Source organism: Uloborus diversus, chromosome 8 (assembly GCF_026930045.1).
Source record: "Uloborus diversus isolate 005 chromosome 8, Udiv.v.3.1, whole genome shotgun sequence".
NCBI classification, from domain to species: domain Eukaryota; kingdom Metazoa; phylum Arthropoda; class Arachnida; order Araneae; family Uloboridae; genus Uloborus; species Uloborus diversus.
In genome coordinates this window covers 69,374,151-69,399,863 of record NC_072738.1, presented here as the reverse complement: position 1 = coordinate 69,399,863, position 25,713 = coordinate 69,374,151, and the positions used below count along the sequence as shown (strand labels likewise).

Here is a 25,713-nt window from a genome sequence, read left to right as displayed (position 1 = left end):
AGGATTTAAAGAAAAATTTCAATGAAAAGCCCTCCCAGGATCTCAGCCATGGAGAAGAGATAAAATGGAGGGAGTGAAGACTTTCATTTCTGAAACAAAGACACCAAGATTTTAAAGCGAAGCATTGGAAGAAATCAGGTTTCTTTCGCTAGTTTCAAGCAAAAACGTGTCAACCATTTGTCGTAGTAAAGTCACGTGACTTGAGATCTTTTCCCAAGCATTTGCTAAGCCAATGACTCGCTCCCCCCATTTACTAATTCCTGCTCTAAGATCTGAACTTCAAATGCGTTTTTCTCAAAACTTTAAAAAGTTCACTTAAATCCCTTTGCTTCTCACTTCTACAAATAATCTCATGCTTTGAGGGACTGAGGGGGGGGGGGAATAATGAGTTTTCGACAAAGCAAAGGGAGGAAGTGGGTAACATAAAGTGTGAGATTACGCAATTTTTATAACAATGTGTTTAAATGTAATATGGCGTGACATGTGAGAATAGGAGGGGAGGGAGTTCGGTGGAGTGTGACACTTTGTGAAAAAAGGAGGGGGGGGGGCAGTTGGGTCCAATATGATGAAAACAATCGAATATAACATCATTTGAGCGATTCCATCGTAACGTGTGTGACATTTTTACACTATTTTTCTTTTCAAACCTCTTTTTCATAACCCCAGCATCAAAAAATCTAGAATCGGCTGATATTATCTTATTTTAGATACTTTTATAAAACAATTACATGCACAATATAATAATTATCATTTTTTCATGATTAATTATTAATTTTATAAAACTTGTAACGTTGTGGAAAATGTCTCACGCGTTACAAGTTTTATAAAATTAAAAATTAATTGTAAACAAATGAGAATAATTATATTGTGTTTCTTTAATAAGAGTATGTCAAATAAGATAACATTAACTGATGCTTGATTTTTTGATGAAAATTTTAAAAATGATTTTTAATAAAAATGATCTTTAATAAAAAGAAGATGGTGTAAAAATGTCAGACACGTTTCGGTAGAAAGAACAGCCTTCTTTTGAACAGCCTCCCTCTCTCTTTAACACACACACACATACAAATAAAACAATTCGGCATTGTCCGTATATTACTAGAAGAGTTTGATTTTAATCACAAAATTAGTTGCAGTAATTAATTTTGTGCAATAATTGTTTTTACCTTTGAAAGCATTCTCAGAAAAAAAATATTTAAAGGCGCATGAAAATTATGCAAAATCTATTTTATACGACCAGTACATAGATTGAAATGTGTGAAAGAAATGTTTTGTTTGTCCTCAACAAAAAATAGGAAACTCTTTCAAGAACGGAAACAACTTTGTCGTTTTTCTTACTGCAATTCCCAGTATCGAGTAATTCCAATACGTTAGGTCAATATTCATTTCAAAATAATAAATATGCTGTAAAAATTGTTGCTATTTCCGCCACGTTAGGATATCGTTAAGAGGTGGAGGGACTAAACTCCTATTTTTTTATTCAGTGCCTTCAAAGAGGGAGCAGTCTCTCAGTAGTTGTCAGTCGGAGAGAAAAATATCGTTCTTTCGGCACATCTTGCAAATGGATGGAACGCGGGGGCGAACGATGAGGGTTGGGAAAAAAAAATCTCAAGCTCTGATGCCGAATGGATTCTTCAGCGGTTTGGTGTTTTTAACGTCAATGCCAAGGTCTTAGAAAACATTATTTTCAAACTGAAAGAATGCTCTTTTGACGGAAAAATAAGAGAGAAAACAGCTGCGTGTTTTGAGGTATTGATACAGGAAATTTCCAGCATTGAGATATTTAATTTCAAAGTTCACGAATGTTGATTCAGAGTCCGAACGAAAACGAAAAGTGATATGGAATCCTTTCGCAAACACTTGAAAATAAAGGAAAGCGAGGAAAATAGTCTTTTTATAAAAAATCACCGGAATTGGAAATTAAATATCTCCGCTCCAGCTACAATAAAAATAAAAATATCTTTTTAGGGAAATTTTATGTTCTTTAATTCATTAGAAATTATTTTACCCCTAAATAAATAGTTTTTGCGATATGAATGAGGGCGCGAGTTTCCCCTACGTCCGGCCATATTTTGATAAGCAACAGGGCGAAAACATATTCATCGCTGATGATATATAATGTATGTATAAAAAATGTGTTTTGTTCAAAAAACAGATGGAGGTAGAAATTTTCAGAGGGGGATTTAACACTTAAAGGGGCAATAATACGTTTACTAGTCCTTTTCTTTTGACAAACGCTCATTTTAATCTTTCAAACAAAAGGTTTGATTGCTGCCAAACTTGAACTCCCACATGATTTATGTGATTCATTTGAAAGCTAGTGAGGTGGATTAGTTTCTCGTAGATTTGACTGGTTGTAGCTCAAACGAATGTCGTTTACAGACTTTAGCGGAAATTCAACTTTGAATACTCTGAATGTTTCGAAGCCTCTAGCTTGCTAAAAAACGTAGCTAAAAATGTTTCATCTAAAAGGATTTTTTCTGCTCTTTCCAAACATGTTTTTATTTTGTGCCAAATCCCCCAAAATTTCAGAAATCGATCTTAATCTCAGAAATTTGATTTTTGACTCATTTTTCTTCTTTCTACCGTAACTCGGCTTTGCCTTCGGTTACGAATTGGACACGATGATGGGTGGTTCTATGCTTCACTTAGGCTCTTCTACACATTTTCGTTTTCCAGATTTGTTCAGACTGACCCTGTATACGAGTTTGTATTTTGTAAAACGTAACATTTTCTATAAACGTATAAAGTTTTTTAAAAAATCAAAAATGTGCCTATTTTGCCCACCATATCCTGTTTCTTTGCTTTCGAATGTTAAGTAAGAACATGGAAATGATTTCTCTTTTCATGTCTCTTGAGAATCCTTAGTGAATTACTCGTTAGTTGTGGTCAAAGATGTCGTTCGTATAGAGGCCTCTGCGCATCTCTCTGCACTCATTCAGCACCCTAATCTCGTGCCGTTGAGAAGATGAACATTTCCTTCCCGAAAATGGCCCACCGTTTCCGACGCCCGGCCTTCACTGCGCCGAAGGGGTGACGATGGATGCTCGACAGACGACCGTTTTCTCGGATTCTCTGGCACTGCCCGGAATGGAACATTGTAGATTTTCTCTGAGAATCAGTTCTATTTGTGTCGCGAAGTTAGAATGTGAAAGTCGGCTATTTTCTACGTTTGTTATTCATGCAAAATGGATTTTAGATTTCTCAAGTTTCTTTTTTCCGTGTTAAAAATGTATAGATAAAGGAATATGGAAACAAGAATGTGGAAGGAATTTTGAACTGCATGTCCAAAAATGATATAATAGATACGATCAAGTCGTAATTAGATATCAATAATTGGACTCTAGTTTTCAAGTTTATTTTGTTGATGATTTCGCTTGAACTCTCAAAACACGTCCATAAAAGACTCCTTCATAGGAAACCCACTTTTTTTTATTATTGAAAAGAGTAATTATTGAACATAAAACGTAAAAATGAATTTTATGATAAAAAAAATAATAATAAAAAAAGTAAAATCGCAAAATAAGGTTTTACGTCTTATCTTTCTCCATGCACTAAAATCATTAGTTTCCCAAAACGAGAATGAACTTCTACATTCATCAGTTTATTTTTACGCACGAATCGACTACTGACATATAAATCGCCACTGCTATATTCGGCTTCATAAAACATTAATAGCAGCATGTACAATCGAATCTTGATAACTCGAAGCCTATAACTCAAATATTCCTTTGTCTCAAAGTTTTCATTGGGTCCCAAACTCTTGAGACTGTTGTGGAAACTTCCCATAACTTGAACTACCAATAACTCGAAAGTTTTAGCTGGTTCCAAGGGACTTCGATTTATCGATAGTTGACTGTAATTCAAGCAGGTTAAGGGGAGGGGGAATAGGAGAGAAACTAGTTTAGAAGGCTGAAATTTCAGTGTTTTTCGTGAATTTTTTTAACAGGAAAGGAATAATCAGATTTTGTTTTAACTTAGAGGACATTTTATTCATCTTTTGAAGGGTGCACCTTGTAATTTTTTCAAGTCATTTCCACCAGAAGTAGTTTAGTTAGAAGCTGATCTCCATGAGCGGACGCCATCAGAGCTCGTTGCTGGTGGGCATCACCGGAGTCACAATTTTTATCTGCAATCATTACATGTTTTCTTTCTCATAAACAGCATATTTCTTAAGAATATGAACGTAATTGTGTTCAAAAAAGTTGAAAATTGCAGGTTTTTTGATGTGTTTGATTACAGTGTCATGTTTTTCTACCATTTTTGTCCCATTTCTTGCATTAAAAAAATAATTTTATTACTAATATCCTCCCAGAGTTAGGTTCATATAGAGTATAATTGAACAAAGAATATCGCAATTTTTTTTAGGAAGATTAGTCAATAACTCTTTTAGCTGGAATGCCTACCAGTTGAATGAACGTTAAAACCGCGTTTGAAAAGAACTACTGTCTACTGTAAACGTTTTCAGGTCTCTACGGTCACTTAACTGCTCATAGCATCGGAACTAATCGTAATTTTTCACTGAAACTTTGGCAACATATTCTTGAATAGTTTTACTAACAGTTTATGACATAAAATAGTGGATATTTTGACCTGTATAAACTGGTTTCCCCCCTTAATACACTCACTGACCAATGAATTAGAAACCCAAGATTAATATTTTATTGGACCACCTTTTGCACGGATAACTGCTCTGATTCGTTTGGACATCGAGTCTACAAGCTTCTGGAGTGCATTTACATCTAGAGATGCAGGCTAATGTAAGGATTTAATACCATGTATTGGCTGTGCAGCTTTTTAGATCTCGTAAATGAGATGGAAGAGGAGAGTGCTCTGTGTCGGATGCGTCTTTCCACCACATCCCACATATTTTCCATGCGGTAAAGATCCGGGCTATGCGGTATCCAGGGAAGGTGTTGGAAGTCAAACTGATGCTCAGCGAACCCATTTTTAACACTTTTGGCACGATGTTTTGTTGCATTATCGTTCATGACGTATCCATAGCCATCAGGATAAAAATGCAACATTGCGAGGCGCACTTGATCAGCCAGTACATCTAGGTATGGCTGTTTGTTTACCATCGAGGAACACCAGGGCACCACTTCCATGCCAGCAGAACATTCTCCATGTCATGATACTCCCTCCAGGTCCTTGCACAAATGCACAGCGCGAGTAAGGCAAGAAGTTTCCCTTAAAGGTTTCCAATTCATTGGCCAGTGAGTGTATAAGATGACTAGCCGTCTACGGCGGCTTGTTTTAGAAAAAGAATGTTAATCGACGTTTTAATTAATATCGCTGGTGAATAAAGTCGTATGAAGTTAAGATGTAAAGTCTCACTTCAAAGGAGAAGATGGATTTAGTAACACATCGCTTCAAATACGCCTCTTACTTAAATTACTTAGGCTTAAATCATGCAGTATTGACGAGCTGCTAACTGATCAATTCCTGAATGGGGGAAACATTGGTGAAAATTGACGTCTTAATTAATATCTCCTCTAACTAAATCCGTGCAAAGATGAGACCGGACCATCCATGATCCTCGTAAAATTTCTAATCTTTGGATACCAGGGTCGACCCTAAATTGCTTGTCATTCTTGAGGAGTTTGAGTGAAACAAAAGATAGATAAGATAGATACGGTCGGATTTTAGAGTCACTACACCTTGATCCTTATCATGGTCAACTTCTTGTAAATAAAAGTCTTATTTTACGATAAGTATGGAGTCAGATTAATTAACTAAAACATCCAATTCCATTCATAACGAAAGAAAATCCACCTGCTAGACGAAGATTAACAATTGTTCGCATTTGAACGAAAAACTGTTAAAATCAAATATGAAACATGAGAATGAGCTTGGTTTGAATAGGATTATTCCATCAAAAATTCTTGGGAAGTCAAACCATTCCTCCGAGTTTTCCGTTTTTCAATGCATATTGAAAATTTTTTGATAACGTATTTGTTCTTAGTTATGTTTCAAAAAAAGTTAAACCTTCTTTAATACTCTTTAAAAACTAAAGTACACTAAAAACGCTTTAGTAAAATTTAAAAAAAAAAAAGAAAAGAAAAAGACAGATAAAAGCTTCCAATTTCTAGAAAGAGTACCTAAATGCTTTTGCATATTACTTTTATTAGGCAGTGTTTTCAATCATTTATGGTCTTCAAAAGTTCAAATGAAATCATTAAAATTTTGAACTCCAAGAACGCCAAGCCAGTTTGGCTCACCAAGTTTCCGTGTCCATTATTTCAGACAAACTCTTTGTTTCGGCAAAAGCACTACGGTGACCTATAGTGTGTAGAAAATGGCAAATATTCCATAATAGAATAAAATGTTGCCACACTTTTCTGACATTTTGTTCCCCCAGGGACAGCAAAAGAGTTGCTAAAAAGCTCCGGAAGCGGAGAGAACAGATTTTTCCTTCTTGGAACCTCAGCAACTCTGGAGGAACAGAAATTCGATACAGTCCATAATCGAAGAGTCGTCTGACGCAGCTGCTCCACCTCCTTTTTTTCTCAACATTAAACAGAACTCTCCCTAATTCTTTTGTGAAGTTCCTGATATTTGTTTCTATGTCGGTTCTTTTAAAGGCTGTGTGCTGTGGTTTAAAGGGACGAAATTTTGAAGGGCAAAATGGTTTGTGGTAATATTTGGCAAATTCTGAACTTATTTTACGCTTTTTGAATTGCTAGATATTTTTATTCATCATGTTATATACAAAAAGTGTTATATAAAGAAATTACAGTTACAGTCTGCCCACGAAATGTATGGAATGGGCAATCGGCCAAGATAAGACGATCCCATCAGAATGGATCTAGCTATGGTGAAGGGAAAATAGCAATGGGATATTGATGCACACGTTTTATAATGTCGCTAGTTCTTTATTAAATTATTGCATTCTCTTCGTTGAAAATGAAGGAAAACAAGCAGAGTTTCTATTAAAAAATAAATAAAATAAATCTTTACTAATAATAAAGCAGAAAGTCTCTGTCTGTCAGGATCTCTGTGACGTGCATAGCGCCTAGACCGTTCGGCCGATTTTCATGAAATTTGGCACAAAGTTAGTTTGTAGCATGGGGGTGTGCACCTCGAAGTGATTTTTCGAAAATTCGATGTGGTTCTTTTACTATTCCAATTTTAAGAACAAAATTATCATAAGACGGACGAATAAATTACGAAATTGTAATAACGTGGAACCGTAACATAGCCACAAGCCAATTGGCGAGATGCGAAATTATCATAACGTGGCACCGTAACATGAGCACAAGCCAATTGGCGAGATACGAAATTATCATAACGTTTAACCGTAACATGAGTACAAGCCAATTGGCGAGAAAATTCACCATATATTATCTGTAAATATACAGGCGAACCAAAAGACCTTTCAATTTTTCTATTACGGGCAAAGCCGTGCGGGTACCACTAGTAAATAAATAAAATAAATAAATAAATAAAATAAATAAATAAATAAAATGAATAAATAAAAAAATAAATAAAATATTTTTATTTCGTCCGGAAATGTAAAAGCAAAATGGTAATTTCAAAATTATGTTGTAAACAACATAACGATTCAGTGCACTGCTCAAAAAGTCAGAATTGGTTTTAAGGAATGACGAAAAAACTGGGAAAATAAAATAAGAAATAACTACGTTTGATAGCATAAAATTGCAGAAAACTATAGACACGTGTTTCGGCTTTAAAATAACTGAGCTTGTGGATGAAAATACATTCAACAAAACCAAGTTCATTTCGTTTGCAATGAAAAAAGCGTTCATTGTAACGTTAAAACATATGTCTACGCACGGTAATCTGCGATTATACGTTGTTGTTTCTCATTTTACTTTTCAAGCACAAAGGTTTAATTCGAAAAAAATCCCCAAAATTCAACTCTTACCGGGAAATTGTTTCCGTCAAAATATCTTTAAAATGGTTTTAAAGTGTTTAGGAACCCCGTAGAATTCGGAACCCAGTATTGGCGTATTGGTTGCGAATGCTTTCAGTTTATTCTGAAGGAAAAATTCTACTTCTTCCATAAATTGTTTACCCCATCTTTATTATTATTATTATTGCTAATAATAAAGCTGAAAGTCTGTATGTCTGGATATCCGGATCTCTGGAAGTCTGGATGTCTGTTACGCGCATAGCACCAAGACCGTTCGGCCGATTTTCATGAAATTTTAGCACAAATGCTGCTAATTTAGTGCTAAATGCACAAAATTAGTTCGCTGCATAGGGGTGAGCACATTGAAGCGATTTTGGCGAGAAATTCACCATCCATTATTTGGAAATATACAGGCGAACCAAATGACCTTTTAATTTTCTTCTACGGGCAAAGCCATGCGGGTACCGCTAGTGTAAAATAAGCAATTGGTTTAGTATTCTATTCCCATTTCTATCGCACTGCGGTGGTGTTTAACAAATTTTGAACTGCTTCTCATTTTTGAAAATTTTCTTGATGCTCTCAGTAATTTGACTAAATTAGCAAATCTTCCATTAAAACCACAACCTTTTACATCATCGATAAAACTTTAAGTGCCAAATCACCCAACTTGATTGGCCTTTCAATTCCCAGGGTTCGTACGCCCTTGAAAAACCTTGAAAAGTGCTTGAAAAAAAAAAGTTCATTTTCAAGTGCTTGAAAACCTTGAAAAAGTTTTAAAACCTTGAAAAATTTTCTTAGTGCTTAAATTCTCCCAAAAATCAACGAATTGTGCTTAGAAGTTTTAAAAAAGTATTTCACCAATGCAATTTTCTGAACATGTGTTCAGTATGCAACATCGCGAAAAATTGCCTCCGTGTTTGGGATTTCAATCCTTTTGCATCTTGTAAATATTTTGATGTTTTTTACAACCGAAAGATATTTTGACATATGGTACCTTAGATTAGTTTATTTTTTGTTTAATTTCATTAATTAACAAAGAAATTAATTTGGAAACCATGACAACATTGACCTTACTCGGGTTTCGCGGAAAATTGGTCTTGTGTTTGAAATTTCAATCTTTTTGCATCCTGCAAATATTTAAATATTTTGGCTAATCAAATGTTAGTTTCGCATATGCTACCTTAGATTAGTATATTTTTTGTTTAATTTTAATAAAAAACAAATAAATTTATTTCATGGGAAACATGCCACGTCGAACGAACTCAGACTTTGCGAAAAATTGCTTCTCGTGTTTGAAATTTCAATCTTTTTGCATCTTGCAAATATTTAAATATATTCACTAATCGGATGTTATTTTCATATTTGCTACCGTAGATTAGCATATTTTATGTTTAATTTCAGTAAAATATAAGTTTATTTTATGGGAAACATGACAACATTAAACTTAATTCGCGAAAATTTGTTTCCCTTGTTTGAGATTTCAATCCTTTTGCATTTTGTAAATATTTTTATATTTTTGGCAATTAGTAGTTATTTTGACACTGCTACATCAGATTAGCTTATTTTATTTTTTATTTTAATAACTAAAGAGTTAAAGAATTTATTACCTTGGTCTTGTTTAATTATTTGCTAATTTATTTTTGCAATTTTGAATGATTATCTTTACCTAATTTTTGGTCATAGCAGATTTTTTTCAAAAAAATTTAAATTTCAGCAGTTGAGCACCTAACAAATTAACTTAAAGTTTGTATTTTAAATATAAAGTTGATTTATATAATTTTATTTATAAGTACAGCATTTTTTTTATGTCTGCTAAAATAAATAAGGTGTATAACAGGGGTGGTTGTGTTATGATTATTCACTTGAAATCCAGTAGTGTTCGTTTTTATGCTTTTACCTCCCTATATCTCCAATTTTCCCCCTTTTCCTCAAATGTTCAAAATTACTACTTTATTAAGGTTGCGGGTACTTGGAGCTTACCGAAAGAGGCTTTAATCAGCAAAGGGGTAGATAGCTTAAGGGCTTAAGGAGGGTCATTCATCTTCATTTGGATCTAATAAATTGACCAGTACAAGCCTAGCTAGGCCCAGTGCCTGTTGCTGGTTATCAACAGGCACTGGGCATGGTATTTCTATGCAAAATATTTTGACTTAATAAACTATTTTATGAATTGTATGCATAGCAAAAGTTGTTGTTGTACATATGTATATTCAAGTAATAGGGGTCTTAGTTTTAAAAATTATTCCCCCCCCCCTCGCCCCATTTTGCTCTTTGAAACTTTCAGGTAATTTTTTATGAACTCACAAATCACCTGAATATTATTGCCTTTCTAAATTTAAATTCTAATTTCAACAATAACCCATTTTTTTCCAAAATAAAACTACTTTTGTCATAATATATGTCAACTTCTTGTGAATCTTTTCAATTTCGAAATATGGCTCTATAAATCTGAACTTGCACATTTATTGTCTATTGCAAGTTAATCAATGAAAGCTGAATAGGCTCAAGTTTGCATTCAGAGTATTTATCACTGCTTAAGCTGCTTTTGTATATTTTGAGGTGTAGAGACTGGACTGCGGACTTTCATAAACTTTTCTTACTTCCTAATTTTTAAATTTACTCGAGGACCTGTTGAAATGCCTTATTGTCTGAACAGCTAATAAATACATACGAATAATTGATTTGCATACTTATAAATGATTTGCAAACCTAATATTTTTAGAACTTAATAGTGAAAACTGAAATAACTTTCTGGGTAGTGTTTTTGTCCTAATCGCCCTTATATTGTAATAAACCACTGTATAGATATTGGAAATAAATGTTGAAACCCGGGGGGGGGGGAGTGATTTAAAAAATTCCTCTCTGGCAATGCCATTGAACTTGGGTATTTTAGTTTCTTCCTATAAAAGTTAAAAGCACTTATGAAAGGTTTTTTTTTAAAGTATTAATTTGCTGATTCTAGAAAATATACAAACCTCTGACTGCTGCAACCTTTGAAAAACCTCAAAATTAAACCTCTTGGTATCTGCTTCTCTTTATGACCAAACTTTTCAAACATTTTCAGAAAAACTTTCAACGCAGTAGATCTTTCATCAAAGCGTCTCTCGTTGTAGAAAAAGCAATTTTGCTTTCCTATACTTTTTTGTATTATTACCTTATTTCTATGTGTTTGTAGTAAATGAAATCTGCATACAATATTTTTAGTACAAATTTATGATATTGCCTTGAAAACAAAATTTTTTACCTTGAAAAGTACTTGAAAAGTGCTTGAATTTTTTTCTGCCTAAAGGGTATGAACCCTGATTCCCTATTTCATCACACCTTTTGAGAAATAATGGCCACTACTAGAAGAGACCAACACAATGAATGGTTCTACTATCTATCTCAAGAGACTAACGGCTGTCCGCAAAGGAATATATTCGTCTTTTTCTCTGTGTTGCCACTTTTTTTTTATTTAACGCAAGTACTATTTCGCAATTATCTTTTCTTGTTTCTGTAACCGTGGCCGCTTTTCGTTTCTTCATTGTATTCTTCTCTACCATTTCTTCTGGTATCAGGTGAATACATGCTAAGCACAGCGAACGCGAACATGATGAAGAAAACAATTTATACGTATGAGAAGCAACATATTGGTTAGATATTTCCTGGAAGTAATGTGTTTTCTGTGGACGTAAATAATTTATAAAGAAACAGTTAACAATGGATCAGGGGATATCTTTTGGAACAGTTTGGGATTTTTTCATGTGCTCTAATTGCGAATACTGCTGATAATGACGAAACATCTCACACATTTATACACATATTTTGCTTCGTGTTTTTTTTTCTTTTTTTTCTGTATTTAGAAGGGCATATTTTGCTTACGTAAGGAACGTATTTTCTTTTTTGAATTAGGATGCTAGAAAAAAAAAGCATGCTAAAAAGAGCATAATTAAAAATAAAGAGCAACTAGTGCCCCCTCCCCGCAAAAAAAAAAGAACCAAACTAATTCGCAAATATATTTTGCTGGTTTTTAATAATAGAAACTGTAACCAATCCAACAGCAATAAATGTCTGAAAATAATTTGTATTTCTTGCATTCGAAGTGGTTAATAACGTTAATTTTTTTTAAATAACTTTTCAGTCATCATCGTCAGTATGAAAAAAAAATAATAAGAATAATAATGCTAATACTGAAACTAAGAACAAAAATGTTTTTCCTCCTTTTACTTTTGCTCAAAATTTAAGAAAGTTTATTTATGGTGCTTAGATTAAGAGTATACAGACTAATGAACTATAGAAAGAAAGATAAAAAAACATAATGATAAATAAAGTTTGAGAAAGTTCGTATTAAGTTCAAAATGCAGTTTATCAATTTCGGAAACTAAAAAAATTGAACATAATGTATTGACGAAAAACTTCTCATGGAATTTAAGATGCAATTTTGAATGCATTTTTTGTCAAACAACTTTCAGTTTGTGTATCTATGAAATTATGTACATTTTAAGCAGATATACTCGCCACAAAGTTGTTTTATCCAACAAATAAGGGCACTGCAAGGATTAATTCAAACTGCTCTGTATTAAAACCCTGTACGCTGAGATATTGCTCGAGTTTCTTTTAACTACTGAAATCTGTACTTCAGAGCCAGAAGGACTTAAGTCCAAAAATTACAATTTTCTGTTTACTAATGCATTGTATGTAGAAGTTTATTCCGCATCGAGACATGTGAACGTCATTTTTAAAAAATATCCTTTTCAACTTTTTTACCAGGGTTAAAAAAGAGCGCGTCCCATCTTTTGCATGAGCCAGAAAAAAGTTTTTCCTCTCTATTGTAAAATTATCACGTGACTTACGTTCCTCTTGCTCTGAGGTACAGATTTTACCCCTTTACATTTTTTAGAGAAATGAACTCGTTTTGTGAAATATTATAGAAGTATAATATTTCACAAAGTTATAATTTCTGCATTAAAACGTTGTAAGCAGAGATATTACTAGAGTTTCTTTCAAGTCATGAAATTACTTCTTGTCATTTTCTTGAGAAGTGAATTCATTTTTGGTGAAATAGACTACAGCTGTGAAGATCATAATAGGAAGTAACCACAATTGAAAATTCCACAAAAAATAAAAAAAAAATAAAATTAAATTAAAAAAAAAATAAATAAAATCTAAGGATGAAATGATAAATGACTGGAAAAGAAAAGATGCATTCTACATTTGGCACTTACGAACAGCTAATTTACAAACACTCACAATTTTACGAACAACTAATTTACGAATGCTCACGATTTTACGAACAACTAATTTACGAACACACACGACTTTACGGACAGCTTACCAATACCAAAGTGTCTTTCAATGGCACAATGCTGTTTGATTTTATGAACACTTTTTGTGGTCCAAACAGTTTGTAAAATCGAGCGCTCACTGATTAACTATTTGGATTAGTCAATCTGTAAAAAGTTTAACACTTTGAATTTGAGAAAAATTACAAAAAGCATTCAAATGTATTATTTTTATAATTCGAATTGAATCCCACCTCCATTTTTTTCACTAGGCAAAATTTTTATTTAAAATACAAAGGGTGAAAATAAGGTTTACTGAGTTTGTAAGGGTTATTTTCAAACTTCAAAGCGTAAAATACGCTTATAAAGGCTTTAAAACATCTTTCATTTATATTTCAATTAAAAATTCAATTTTATCAAATTGCATAGAAAACTGTAGATTCTCAAAAATCCGGACTAATGAAGCAGATGTCCATACCATAAATGACGTCAGTTTTGTAAAAACACGGAGCGTCAAAGTTACGAAACACAGATCTTTTATGCATCAGGAACAATTTCATGGGTTTTATGAAATTTTTTTAATTAGAAAAGGAAAAAAAAAATCTGTCTGCATTTTCCGGGGTCTGTATTTTTGCAGTTCGGACTTGTGAGAGTTTTCTGTATTGAAACAACATTACATTAAAACTCTTTTTTTTTTTTTGAAAATTGAATTATTTACTTACCTAATTCCGGATGTTCACGTATATGACGTACTCTCCCTTTGTCTTCCATGTTATGGCATAATTCCTTATATTTCAAATGAGAATGATGGTATATAGTAATCTGAAAAAAAGAGATAAATTAACTCACTAACATTTTAACAAAACCTTAAAAAAGAATCTGGATTAAACTAATTACAAAGTGTTAAGAAAATTAATGTTGAAAAAATATAAAATTTGCTCTTATGAGTATCATGATACCGATTTTCAAAAGGAACGAACCATTTTAAGAACAAGTTTAGACATTACTCTGTACAGATGAAATTTTAAAGTAACGAATTCGACGTCCATTTACATTTAAATCCTCATACATATATATAACAGCCGATGATCGAGTAACGCGCGTGTTTCAACTACGAAACTCGCGCCACTGCATGATAATTTCATAACATGTTTTTACGATGTTTAACATGCAGGGAAAGGCTTTATTGTGACAAGGCTGAACTCGATCTGGTAACTTAACAGTTTTACTGGTAAGACTGTGTCAAATGATTGTTGAATAGCTTTTCTGGCCCGTCGCTCGTGCATATGTCATTTACGGACGTATGAACAATCGAAATATCCATTTCGACGATTCCGGATTTAATAAATTTTAGGAGTTTTCTCATATTCTATGAAAAAGATTCGTGTCATTCAGCTGAAATTTTCTGACTAATAAATAAACCAAGGCTGCATGAGTTCTCACATTTTCTTTCATCCTCATATATATAGTAGCCAATGATCTAGTAACCTACGTGTTTCAACAATGAAACTCGCGCTACGGCATGATAATTTGATAATATGTTTTGGTAATGTTGAACGTACAGGGAAAGGCTTTCTTGTAATAAATCTGAACTCGATCCGGTAACTTAACTGTTTTACTGGTCAAGACTGAGTCATTTCAGGGAATGAAGAAACGAAAAAAGGGTCAACAATGAACGCTACCTACTGGAGTTTAGGCTTAATCCACTGGAGTTAGGGTTAAAATTTCAACTATCAAAATATCACCAAACAGGCAATGGATTCGTTCTAGTTTTAAAAGAATACTTTTCAGCAACGTTTTGTTGTAACAAAATGTTTACCAATGATTCACTTTCTCAGTTTGAAAATGATACAAATGAAAGTTGATGATAAACGAATTGGGTGCCCGTTTGCAAATAATGCGAAATGATGTACTGTTGAAAAATGGTGTACAGGTTTTTCAATAATCATTACCAATCTCGTCTTATTTTCATTAGCATAAAAAAGCATGAACTTTAGGCCTCCTTCACACAAAGCAACTTAGTTGAATCAACTTTCGAGCAGGTGGTAATCAAGATGTGTAACCAGGTAGAAAAGTGAAGGATTCGCCTGGCATCCTTCACACGACAGTCAAGTTGTCTGGCACACCAGGTACATGTGTCGCAACCGTTCTCTACCCGATGAGTTGAATCAAGTTTTTAGATTAATTAAAATCACCGGGACATTGCCAAGCGTTCGCTCCACATGCGAGTAAACCAGTTGAGAGTCAACCCGGCTCAGTTTTATCAGAGTTGTGGAGCACCTGCTCGAAAAGGCTCTTTTAGTAGAAGAAAAGTTGATTCAACTAAGTTGCTTCGTGTGAAGGCAACAAAAAGCGCCAGTCAATTAGTTGACATGCAACTTTTTCGGAACGTAGATCCCACTAACCATTTTGTGTGTAGGATACCTTAATGTTTCAATTTATGCCGTTTCAGATTTTTAACACTGGTTTTAATGTGGCTTCTGGTTTCCGCCAAATAAATTACAAGCAGTCGAGGCAGAGGAGTAAAATGCCTAACTGCAAGGACTGCACACATTTTGAATATGATAAATGTCGATTGTACTTATCCCTTTCTAAGGACAAAAAGTATTCTCAAACCTTCTAGTTTCACCTTCTCTGTAAAAGCAAGGCTGCACTTGATACGTGAGTGAAGCCTTGGTAAAAGAAATCACGCGGACAACTGTTCCTGTAATATTCTCAAAGGATTGAGAATAAATTAGGAAAGTTAAAACCAGATGTCTAAAAACAAGTTCCTATTTTTTGTTGAGGTATAACACAAAATGTAAATTTTTCATTTTGTAACAGAACATGAATTTTTTTAAACACTTTTCTTTTGTTTTATTATTATTACTTTTGAATATAGTGTATCAGAACGTGCGCGCTGTGTGTAATATATAAAAAATCACATGTCACGGTGTTTGTACTCCTTCGAAACGGCTCGAACGGTTTTTATGAAATTTTTTATATTAAATTGTAGGTATGCGAGAATAGATCGTAAAATACATTTTATACCGCTAGGTATCCTTTTACAGAATTTTTTTGGCTACTAAATGTCAAAATTATGCAAGTCTCTGGCAAAACATCGGAAAACTGTCAATGATTTAAAATTTTTATTTGTTGCCATCATCTATATTTGTTAACAAATAAAATGTTTGTAATTAATTTTAAGCAAATGGCTTTTACAATAGATTTTCAATTTTGCTCTTTGATTCTTTTGTGGGGGGTATTTCAGTAATTGATAATTTTGCGATTAAAAAATGGGAGGATGAGGGTAGAAGGATGAAAATTTAAAGAGTTATAGGTATTTTTTGATGCTAAATGAAAAAACAAATGCAAAAAAAAAAAAAAAGTCTGAATAGGGGCACATTAGATAAATCCCTGGCAGCAGTTCTTGCAGTTTCGGTAGGACAAGATGGAATCTTTTTTTTTGGATACACCATGTGGAACTAGCAAAATATTTCTGATTTCGCAAATTCTTGCAGAAATACGATCTAAAGATAGCATTGCGTAAGAGATCGAACAATGAATTTGTTCGTTACGTTAATGAAATACATTGTATTGATAAAATGAATGGTTAGTGTTTTTTTTTTTTTTTTTAATATTTTTATCGGTGATTATCGTCTACAGCGCTTCATTTTTTTTTTCTGTCATAGATCCTATCCCCACACACTTAAATACATTTGTTACTTTTTAATTATAAACCAAAATATGCACTAGAAATAATACATACGGCAAAATAAAGTGTTCCCTTTCAGCTGGTATCTTATGAAATATTGAAGGAATGGCTTTAAAATGTACTATACATGCGTTGTGTACATTTACATCGCATTTAAAACAAAGATGTGGAAACTTTAAATATATATATATATATATATATATATATATATATATATATATATATATATATATATATATATATATATATATTTAATCCTATGCCCATCTGTGGCATCCCTGTCATAAGTAGAAGAGCAGCTCAATAAGATGAAAAAGTATAAAATTGAATATGTAGAAAAATGTTTATACATTTTAATTCATACTCTATCCTTTCCCAACTGCCATAAATTTAATGTAAAATATGCTATCGAGAATCTATAAATCCCTCACGTTAAAACGATGAACTAAAAATATAAATTGTTATTTCGAAAACAGCTTCTGTTTTATGGCATCTTGAAAGAAGAAGAAATATATAAAGAACCTTTCCAGGGAGCATTCGTTTTATTATCGATGCAGGAAAAAAGCGCAACTGGTGAACAACCATACCGGTCCGAGCATTTCTTGCTTCCGTCAGACGAGAATTGGCTGCTGCCACAGCGGAGATGTGAAATTCATTTATTTTGCCGTTGCCCTCTGTTCTAAATCATAGCTTTGAGATGGGGCTCTCCTCGACCGTTTGTTCGATCGGGGCGGCGCAGAACTGATTTCCGAAGGATGGAATGCCTAATCGAGTGGAAATTCAATTTCGTGGCAGAAATTTCATTCGCCGTTGGTTCGATTTGGTGTCACTTTTTTTTTTCTTTTTTGTATTTTTGTGAGCTGGCTGGCTTCGTTCCCTTTGACTTCGCTCCAAAGAAAATCCCTTTTCATGTTCTAAATGTCTCAGTGGCCCATGAAGCTACCATCAAGGTTATCCAAATTTTATTCACTGTCCTGTACATGGACTTGAAATACTGTCCGTTTCCTACGAGAAAGCACTTGACTCCTCCTTTGTCACGTGGTATCCGATGATTTTATTTCGCTGTTTTCGTCAGAAGGTATATTCAGATCATAGCATTTTGTTATAAAAGCAGCAGTTTTTAAAATGTAAGAATAACTAAAATGACAACAGACAAGTGAAGCAAAATCTGTAAAGGACACTAACACTTTTTTGCACATTTAAATGTACGCCCAAGTTAAGGATGTTTGGTTGTCTCCTTTAGAAGCGCGTGGATTGCTAACCGATCACCCCCTCGTAAAACGGAACTCTGCGTTCGAGGAGGCGTGGTGAAGTGCCTTCTCGTGAGACACGGACAATATTAATATTTAGCCACTTTTCCCGATGAGGTTGAACGAGAGGAAGAACGTAATGCGACGAAAAGGTATATGGTGTGGCTTTCGTAAGTTGAAGCTTGACCTTGACAATGCTTTCTTCTTTTGGGGGTTAATTCGGTGGTGTTACGATTTCTTAAAAATGGAATGCTTAATCGAATGAAAATCCAATTTCGTAGCAGACATTTCCTTCACCGTTCGTTCGATTTGGTGCCACAATTTTGAGCAACAATGTTGTTGTTGTTGCTGATCCCCTTGGTCTAGACCCCTAGACCAACTCCAAGAGATCATGCCGCACTAAAAAATCAAAGATAATCCCACTCTCATCCAACAGTTGCCTCACAAAGGCACCGACACAGCAAATAATATGAGAGGGAGAGGCAATAGCCGAGCATGGACAAGCATAAAAGCCTTGGTATAACCGTCGAACACGAAACTTCTAACGTGGCCAGACCTTAGCCTAGCTAAGGCAGTTAGGGCAAGTCTTGAGCAGGTCTTCTGCAAGGACAATCCAGGATACTCTGCGGTGTACAATCGTGTTCAGGTGAAATCCTCCTAGTTTATTTTATTTTGAACAACCATGAATTGCTTATTGCTCTCACTTGATGGTAGTTGATGTTCCTTTGATTTTATTTTCCTACTTTCATTTTTCAAACTCCTGTGGTCCACGGGCAACCACGAGCATGTCTCTCCTTTTGGGTAGTGGCGTCCATGTCTCCCGGAGTCGACTTTTTTTATACCCGAAAAAATAGCCAAACCGGAAATATGAAATTAAAAAAAAAAAAAAAAAACATTTTTTACTGTAATCGAATTTTTAAACAGTATTCTACTTAACTCATACGTATTTAAACATCCAGCATCCAGGAAAAAACATTCTGCATCCAGCACACAATATCCAGTAACCAGCCTTTGGAATTTATTTGAAATTTGTCGTCTTGAATTCAAATTATGTTGCCCGCAATTACCTACTATTGCGATGGGAGCCATTTGTAGAAACAAAAAAGCCAACGAGTAGGGCCCAATCGCAGTTCGCGATTGCGAAAAACAAAATTTGGATTCGATACTTCAAAATTCAAATGAATGCCAGGGGCTGGATGCTGGGTGTTGTGTACTGGATGCAGGATGTTCCGTGATGTGAGTTAGAATATTTTTTTGCCCTTTTCCTTTAACTTGATATTCTCAGTTTGTAAAATTTAAACCAACAACGTTTTATTGCCCAAAACTTGCAGATTACTGTAGCCACGTTGTGTAAAATATCCATGCAAATCCTTTGGTTTGCCTATACGCAAAAGAGCGCTTTTCCTTTATTCAAATCAACCACCATTAACTTAATTGTCGGTTCAAATTCGTTGGATGCTTGTTTTGTATCGTAGCTTCGATAGCTTTGATGTTTTGTCGGCTTGTGGTAGTTTTGTTAGCAAGGGCAACTTGGAAGCCCTTACAATTGTAAAGTTGAAATAAAGTTGATTTATTTTTTCGATAGTTTCCCTATCATTTTCTCTACACGTGTTTCGACGTTACAAAAAAACGCCTTTTTCAATGCAAAAAAAGTGACACTTCATTTTCTGGTATCACATTTTTAGGTTTCTTCTAAAGACACACATGCCTTTCAATGATAACATTTTGTACATTGTCTTAAACGTAAACTGTTAAAAATTCAAGAAACTTTAATGGTAAATATTACTGTAAAATGGAAGGTTTACAGTAAAGAAAAAAAAAATGTACACTTAATTGTACCGAGAAAAATGAACGATTGCAGTGCCAATTAGTACACCACGTGACTTACAGTGCAAAGCACATAATACAGTATTTCCCTTGCTTGATGCTCTCCAACTCGTATGGTGCGCAGCAAAGCTACCTGCCACTTCGAAGATATCAAGATCGAACTTGCAGTTCGCATTTTCCGTTTTTTATTTCTCGTTTATTCTACCGTAAAATTTTACAGTAAAATAGGATTTTACGGTAAAAGGTACTGGCAACATGGATGCTAATAAATTTTACCGTAACGTTTCAGGAATTGTTTTAACAGTGTAATGAATCAACTCTTATTACTAAAAGCAGTGCCCTGAAAACAAAAAGAAAAAAAAAGAGGAAAGAAAGAAAATAATGTTGTTAGAACAGTTAACACGGATTTTCAATGCTTTTCGTAATTATCTTCAATTTCCATCGTCACATTTCCCTGACACGTGCCGGATATCAAACCTACAGTCAAAATAACACAAGAGGCACCATTAATGGGAGTAAACACGTAAAAATGCCATCAAGTGACAGCCGTTTGTGTGGAAATGCCCTCTACTTTGATTAGCAGTTTCGAATTTCCAAACGATTTCGTCGCTTTACTTCAATTCTTTATCTTGCTCTGTTAAGAGTTTAAATGATACCACGGATCTAAAGGAGGTGGTGTACGATGTGAAGATCATCCATAAAAATGATCGTTGCCTTTAACTATCTGCTGCGAATGCCTGTTCATGTAATATAATGTTGAGTTTGTTTTAGCAATTTAATAGAATGTTTCGATTTGATTCTTTACCATTTATGCAGTGTTCTGACCTTCTCGTCCGCTCTTGAATGGGCGTTGGCATTTAGCGGTATAGGTGCTTGTTTTAGGTGTAAGCAATTTGTTCGATAGCGTAATGATGCGTTTTAGAATCGATGGTAAGCATTTATAATGATGTTCTAGCTGAACTTAGAACTTTTTTGGGGAATGCTATTTATGGTTGTAACCATTTTGCTATTTATACAACTTCACAGTATTTGCGAAGGCCTTTTCTTTAGTATTGGAAGTTCATTCAAATTCCAAAATTGTGTCTTTAAGGTCAACTAATACAAAAACGTGATCCACGAGAGACCAAGTAGAAAAAGTCCCGGGTCTTTCTTTTCAATTTACTATGAGTAATCATCCTATCTAAGACGCTTCATCACTTTAAGAATGTTTTTATAGCCTTTTGTACACGTAGTTTCTTTAATAATACGTTGTATGCGTAACGGACGGTAGAACTCAAGCAGACTAGCACAAATGGCGGTACAATCCATGGTTGGCAATTAAGCGGTAAACCACCAGAGGACGACACGTGAGAACGTTTTGCTACTAAGTCAAAGTAGCACGTGTCACTCTCTTCTAGCATTTTCCCGCTTTAGGATTTGTGTTGTTATGCTAGTATTATTTACTGATGCGGCATAGAACAGAGTCAGTCAAAATCTGAATACACTAACGGAATGAGAAGTAATTTGCAATTCAAAAAACATCTTAACTTCAGCAACTGCTGAAAGTTCTGACCACCGGCCGTAATACGGGCTCTACGCCTTCTGTGGAGTGACTGGTAAAAACACCGGGCATCTCTCGTATGCTACCAGTAGTTATATATACCTCCGCAATAACTTCTTTCTTGGACTCAAAGCGATTTTCATGGTACACTGTTGGTTGAATATGGTACTTTTTAGGGTGAAACGTTGTAGCACCAATAGCATCTCTTAAGAGTGTCATTTGGATCCCCGTGGCCTTCTTAAGGGTGCCATAGAAGCCACATGGACATGGCATCCTTAGAGATGCCAAAGTTCTGCCACAGGGAGCCAAATGACACCTTAAAGGGGTGTCGCTGGTGCTACAGTGTATCCCTAAAAGGCGGCAATCCGCAACTTTAATAGTGTAGAGGACCCTTTGCAGAGAAAAAGTGTCCTGACTTGGTAAATTCAGTTCCCTGTATTAGCAGCAGGACCGACTAGAGGCCATGCCAGCCTAGTCGGTAACTAGAATCCCGGACCTTGCTGGGGAACGGTTCGAAATCAGCGAAGCATGTTTTCTAAGTTTGGCCCAGCGACCAAACTGACCAGGGGCCCGCCTTGGTTCTTGGTGGCCCTGGTCATCGGTTCAAAATCTTAGTTTTCCTTACATTACCATTTGCAAATCCAGATAAGTAACGCATTTCGATCTTCTCCATCGTATACGCAACTTTCTTTGAAAGTTGTGTTTTATTCAGTCCTACGAATGAACCATTTTTTTAGCATTAACTTATATAAAAGCTTAAATACACTTGAACCAATATTATATACATGCAATATACCGACGTCATGGTTATGACATGAGAATATCTGTCCCCTGCTCGGTCACTGATTATTCCAGACTGATGAGTCACGATGGTACATTGGAACTCTTCTGTACTCTCCCTTGCTTCATATACATAATAGTCTGCATGCAGTATGAATTTTAGCAATCTTACATAGTTAAAAACTGAGCGTATGTACCTATCTATCTATCTATGTCTGAGTTACTCCCCCAGAACGTCAGAAAACTGATCATCGAACCAGTTATCGATGAATTCATAATTTTCCTGTCTTTATGTTTGGCTATTCAACAATATCCTCTGATAATAATTAGCGGACATATCAATTAAAAACTATTAATTATGATACTTAGATTTCGACATAAAATCCCTATTTTTCAAAGGCTTTCCTCCATTCAAATTATTATTCAATGCTTCATCTCAACTTTCCGTAACAATGCTTTTGTTAAAATTTGTAACATGAAGAAAATCATTGAGAAGAAAGATCTGTTGCCATTTTTTCTCGAATATGAACAAATAAAATTCTGGGTTGAGGCTTTTCCTGTAATCGGGGGATTTAAAATGTTTCCTTTTTGGTTATTTTTCCGTAATCTGCCGCAAAATTTTTCTGATATTTTTTTTTTCAAGCCTGATTGTTGAACACGCGTCACTTGACATAACTTTTATTTTCGAGGTAGATCGTGCAAAGATGGGCGACGCAACTAGTAATTCAACTAGCATTTGCTTCTAATAAACAATGCGAGGTCTTATCGAGTTACTGAGGAGCTGTATCAGTTCTTCTCCTAAAACGGAGCCCATTTCAGCTCCTTTCTTTTAATATCTTATAGAATATTTGTCCGAAATGTCTCGTTCTTGTACAAAATGAAATGTAATATTTTTCTTACATTTTTAAGTGAAACGAAACTAGCAAAACGTAAATCGGTTCCCTTACACCGAGGTCTTCAAATTAGAGAGCAAAGACTAGTTTTCTAATGGAAGGCGGGGTCGTAATTTTAATATAAAAGTGAATAATAGAAGTAATCCCAAATTCTTGTCTTACTCGCAAAGACTTTCCAATTAAAATCCCATTGTCTTTCCATCGCAACCGCATATCAGTAGCCTTTCCCGATGCAGTCCACCTTATACGGTTTGTCCGAATCGCTCTTTCCATCCGCGCAGAGGGATAGCCTCGGGCGAACTTCCACATTTCCAGGGGTGTTTGGAACATTTTCGAAATCCTTCCATTTGCATAGCAGTGTCTATAACGAGCAGTGTCTACCGAAAACGATGCCTCTGTGGTCGTTATCGGATATCGATAGAATACGTTTTCGTTCTTATTGCGAGGAGGGGGAGAGTGTGCGCAGAATATCGAAAAGAGAAACTCCGGAGGGATTGGTTTAGAAGATATCCATCTAGACTGGCACTGAAAAGATTTTTCCGCTGTTTTTCAAAGAAATAGTAACGATTTTCTATGAAAGAAACAGATTTCTAAAGTGGGTTTGTGTGGGTTTGCTTTTGGATCGGGGTTGTTCCACCAGTGACCGAATGCGTGACGCTGAATCAATATTGATAAACGTAGAATGAAATTTTCGTTAAGAACGAAATTCATTCACACATCAACTTATTAATAACGCAGTTGAGCAATTGTTATTTTTCTCAGTCGTTCGGGCGTTTCTTTTACTATGTTAGTAACTTTTTACTGTGTTGTTCTACTGTGAGTAACAAAGCGAAAGGCGGCAAAGTTCCAAAACTTTGCAGACAAGAAATATTTTGTTAAATCTTATAATTCAGAGTACGGAATCTAAAACCATTCAACCATATAAAACCCAAAGTTATAAAATGTGTTGCAGAGAGAAAGTTGCAATTGTTCTCTATGTTGTACGTATCACCCTCTACCCTCCAAACACTACAAACCGGGGTTGATTTCTACCCCTGGTAAACTAGGGTTTTCAGCACTTTTAACCAGGATTTTTAGCTATTTAAATCGTATTTTCACCAAGTAAACCTTGATAAAATTGAATTTGCTTTTCACGATTCTCTTCAGCATAAAAAAATTATAATAATTTACTTATGAGTCAGATTACAGCTTTCACAGCAAATTTACGAGCGAAAACCCCATGGGGTAAATTTACCCCGGTTTGTAGTTTAGTAATAAAAAAATGGATTTGTAGTTCTAGGGTTGTGAAAAGTAAGAATAACGATATAACAAAAATATTGACTTATTTCGCCCAAAAATCGCGCTGTGTGGTCAAAATGTCCGAATAGAAGTATTATGTTTCCAATTTCCATGAATCGTAAATCATGGATTTTATTCTTTGGAACCAGGAAATGATTTAATTCTTTGTTCTAGACATAGATTAAGGCAGAACCTTTATTTAAAAAAAAGGGGGGGGGGTAAATGGACTCGATTGAAATAAATATACTTACACTTAGGCTTTGGCGACAATTGATGCAGTGAGAAGCAAAGGGATGAAAGAAATATTAAAAAATTGGAGATAACCTGTACAAATGGTAGGTAGGTGAACCTTCCTCTGCATTGGGGCTAGAGCTAGTCCTGGTAACCTTGGTAGCTGCTGCTAGACATTTAGGAAAATGCTTCAGGGAAGGTGTACCTAGGGCTGGAATTTAAAACGCGTTGTATTCAAAATGTCCACTTACATCCCTTTGTTTCTTACTGCCTCAGTTGGTCTCAAAAGCAAAACTAGCAACATGTCAGATAAAATGCTCATGACATCATATATGATAATATCGCAGCAATGACTACTGTGTTCAATATACGAGTGTCTTATAGAGTAAGAGTTCACGGGTGCCAAACCTACGTCATAGTATAAAAACCCAAAATTTTTCTGCATAAGGGCATCACAGCAGGTAAGAAAGGTTCGCTATTATTTAAGCTGACTCGCGCTGGCTTTGGCAGGAAACAGGTAGCAAAGTTGTGTCAAAAACTGAGTCATTCCATATCAAGTGACTTCGTCGTCTCCACCCGACCATAATCTTCGACCCGATTTGAACGAAATTTTTTTGAGGGGCAGACATGCCTTTGAAACTCACCTGTACAAATTTTCAGCTTCCAAGATTCAAATCCTGAAAATCTAGGAGCGACAAAAAAAAAAAAAAAAAAGAGCTCCAAAATTACGGATCAGTTTTGCGAAACGAATGGCCATCTTTGGCAGGGTTTCCCCATCGTCGGAAATTTTGCAGTTTTTTTTTTCTTTTTAGGGTATCCTAGAACCTAGATCCTTATGATTTGTGTCTTGGAAGCTTAAAATTCGCATAGGTTAGTTTCAAAGGCATGCCTGCACCTTTGTAGAACGTCCTCCAAATCGGAGATGGTTGGATGGGGACCACCAGGTCACGTGACGGGAAATGAATCTATGATGTTTAGCTTTTTACCGCAATCTTACACACCTTTGCTACCTGTTTCCTGCGAAAGCCAGCGCGACTCAGCTTAAATAATATCTTTTTTATACTTTAAACTTTTTTTACGTAC

General features: G+C 35.0%; 1 protein-coding gene across 1 annotated transcript in view; it reads right to left on the bottom strand.

Moving 5' to 3' along the window:
• Nucleotides 1-25,713, bottom strand: part of LOC129228143 (CD151 antigen-like) — a 267,763-nt gene that overhangs the window by 106,676 nt on the left and 135,374 nt on the right. Inside the window, exon 2 of the mRNA XM_054862789.1 lies at nucleotides 13,860-13,959. The gene's annotated coding sequence lies outside the window, so the exon portion shown is untranslated. The remainder of the gene's footprint in view (nucleotides 1-13,859; nucleotides 13,960-25,713) is intronic.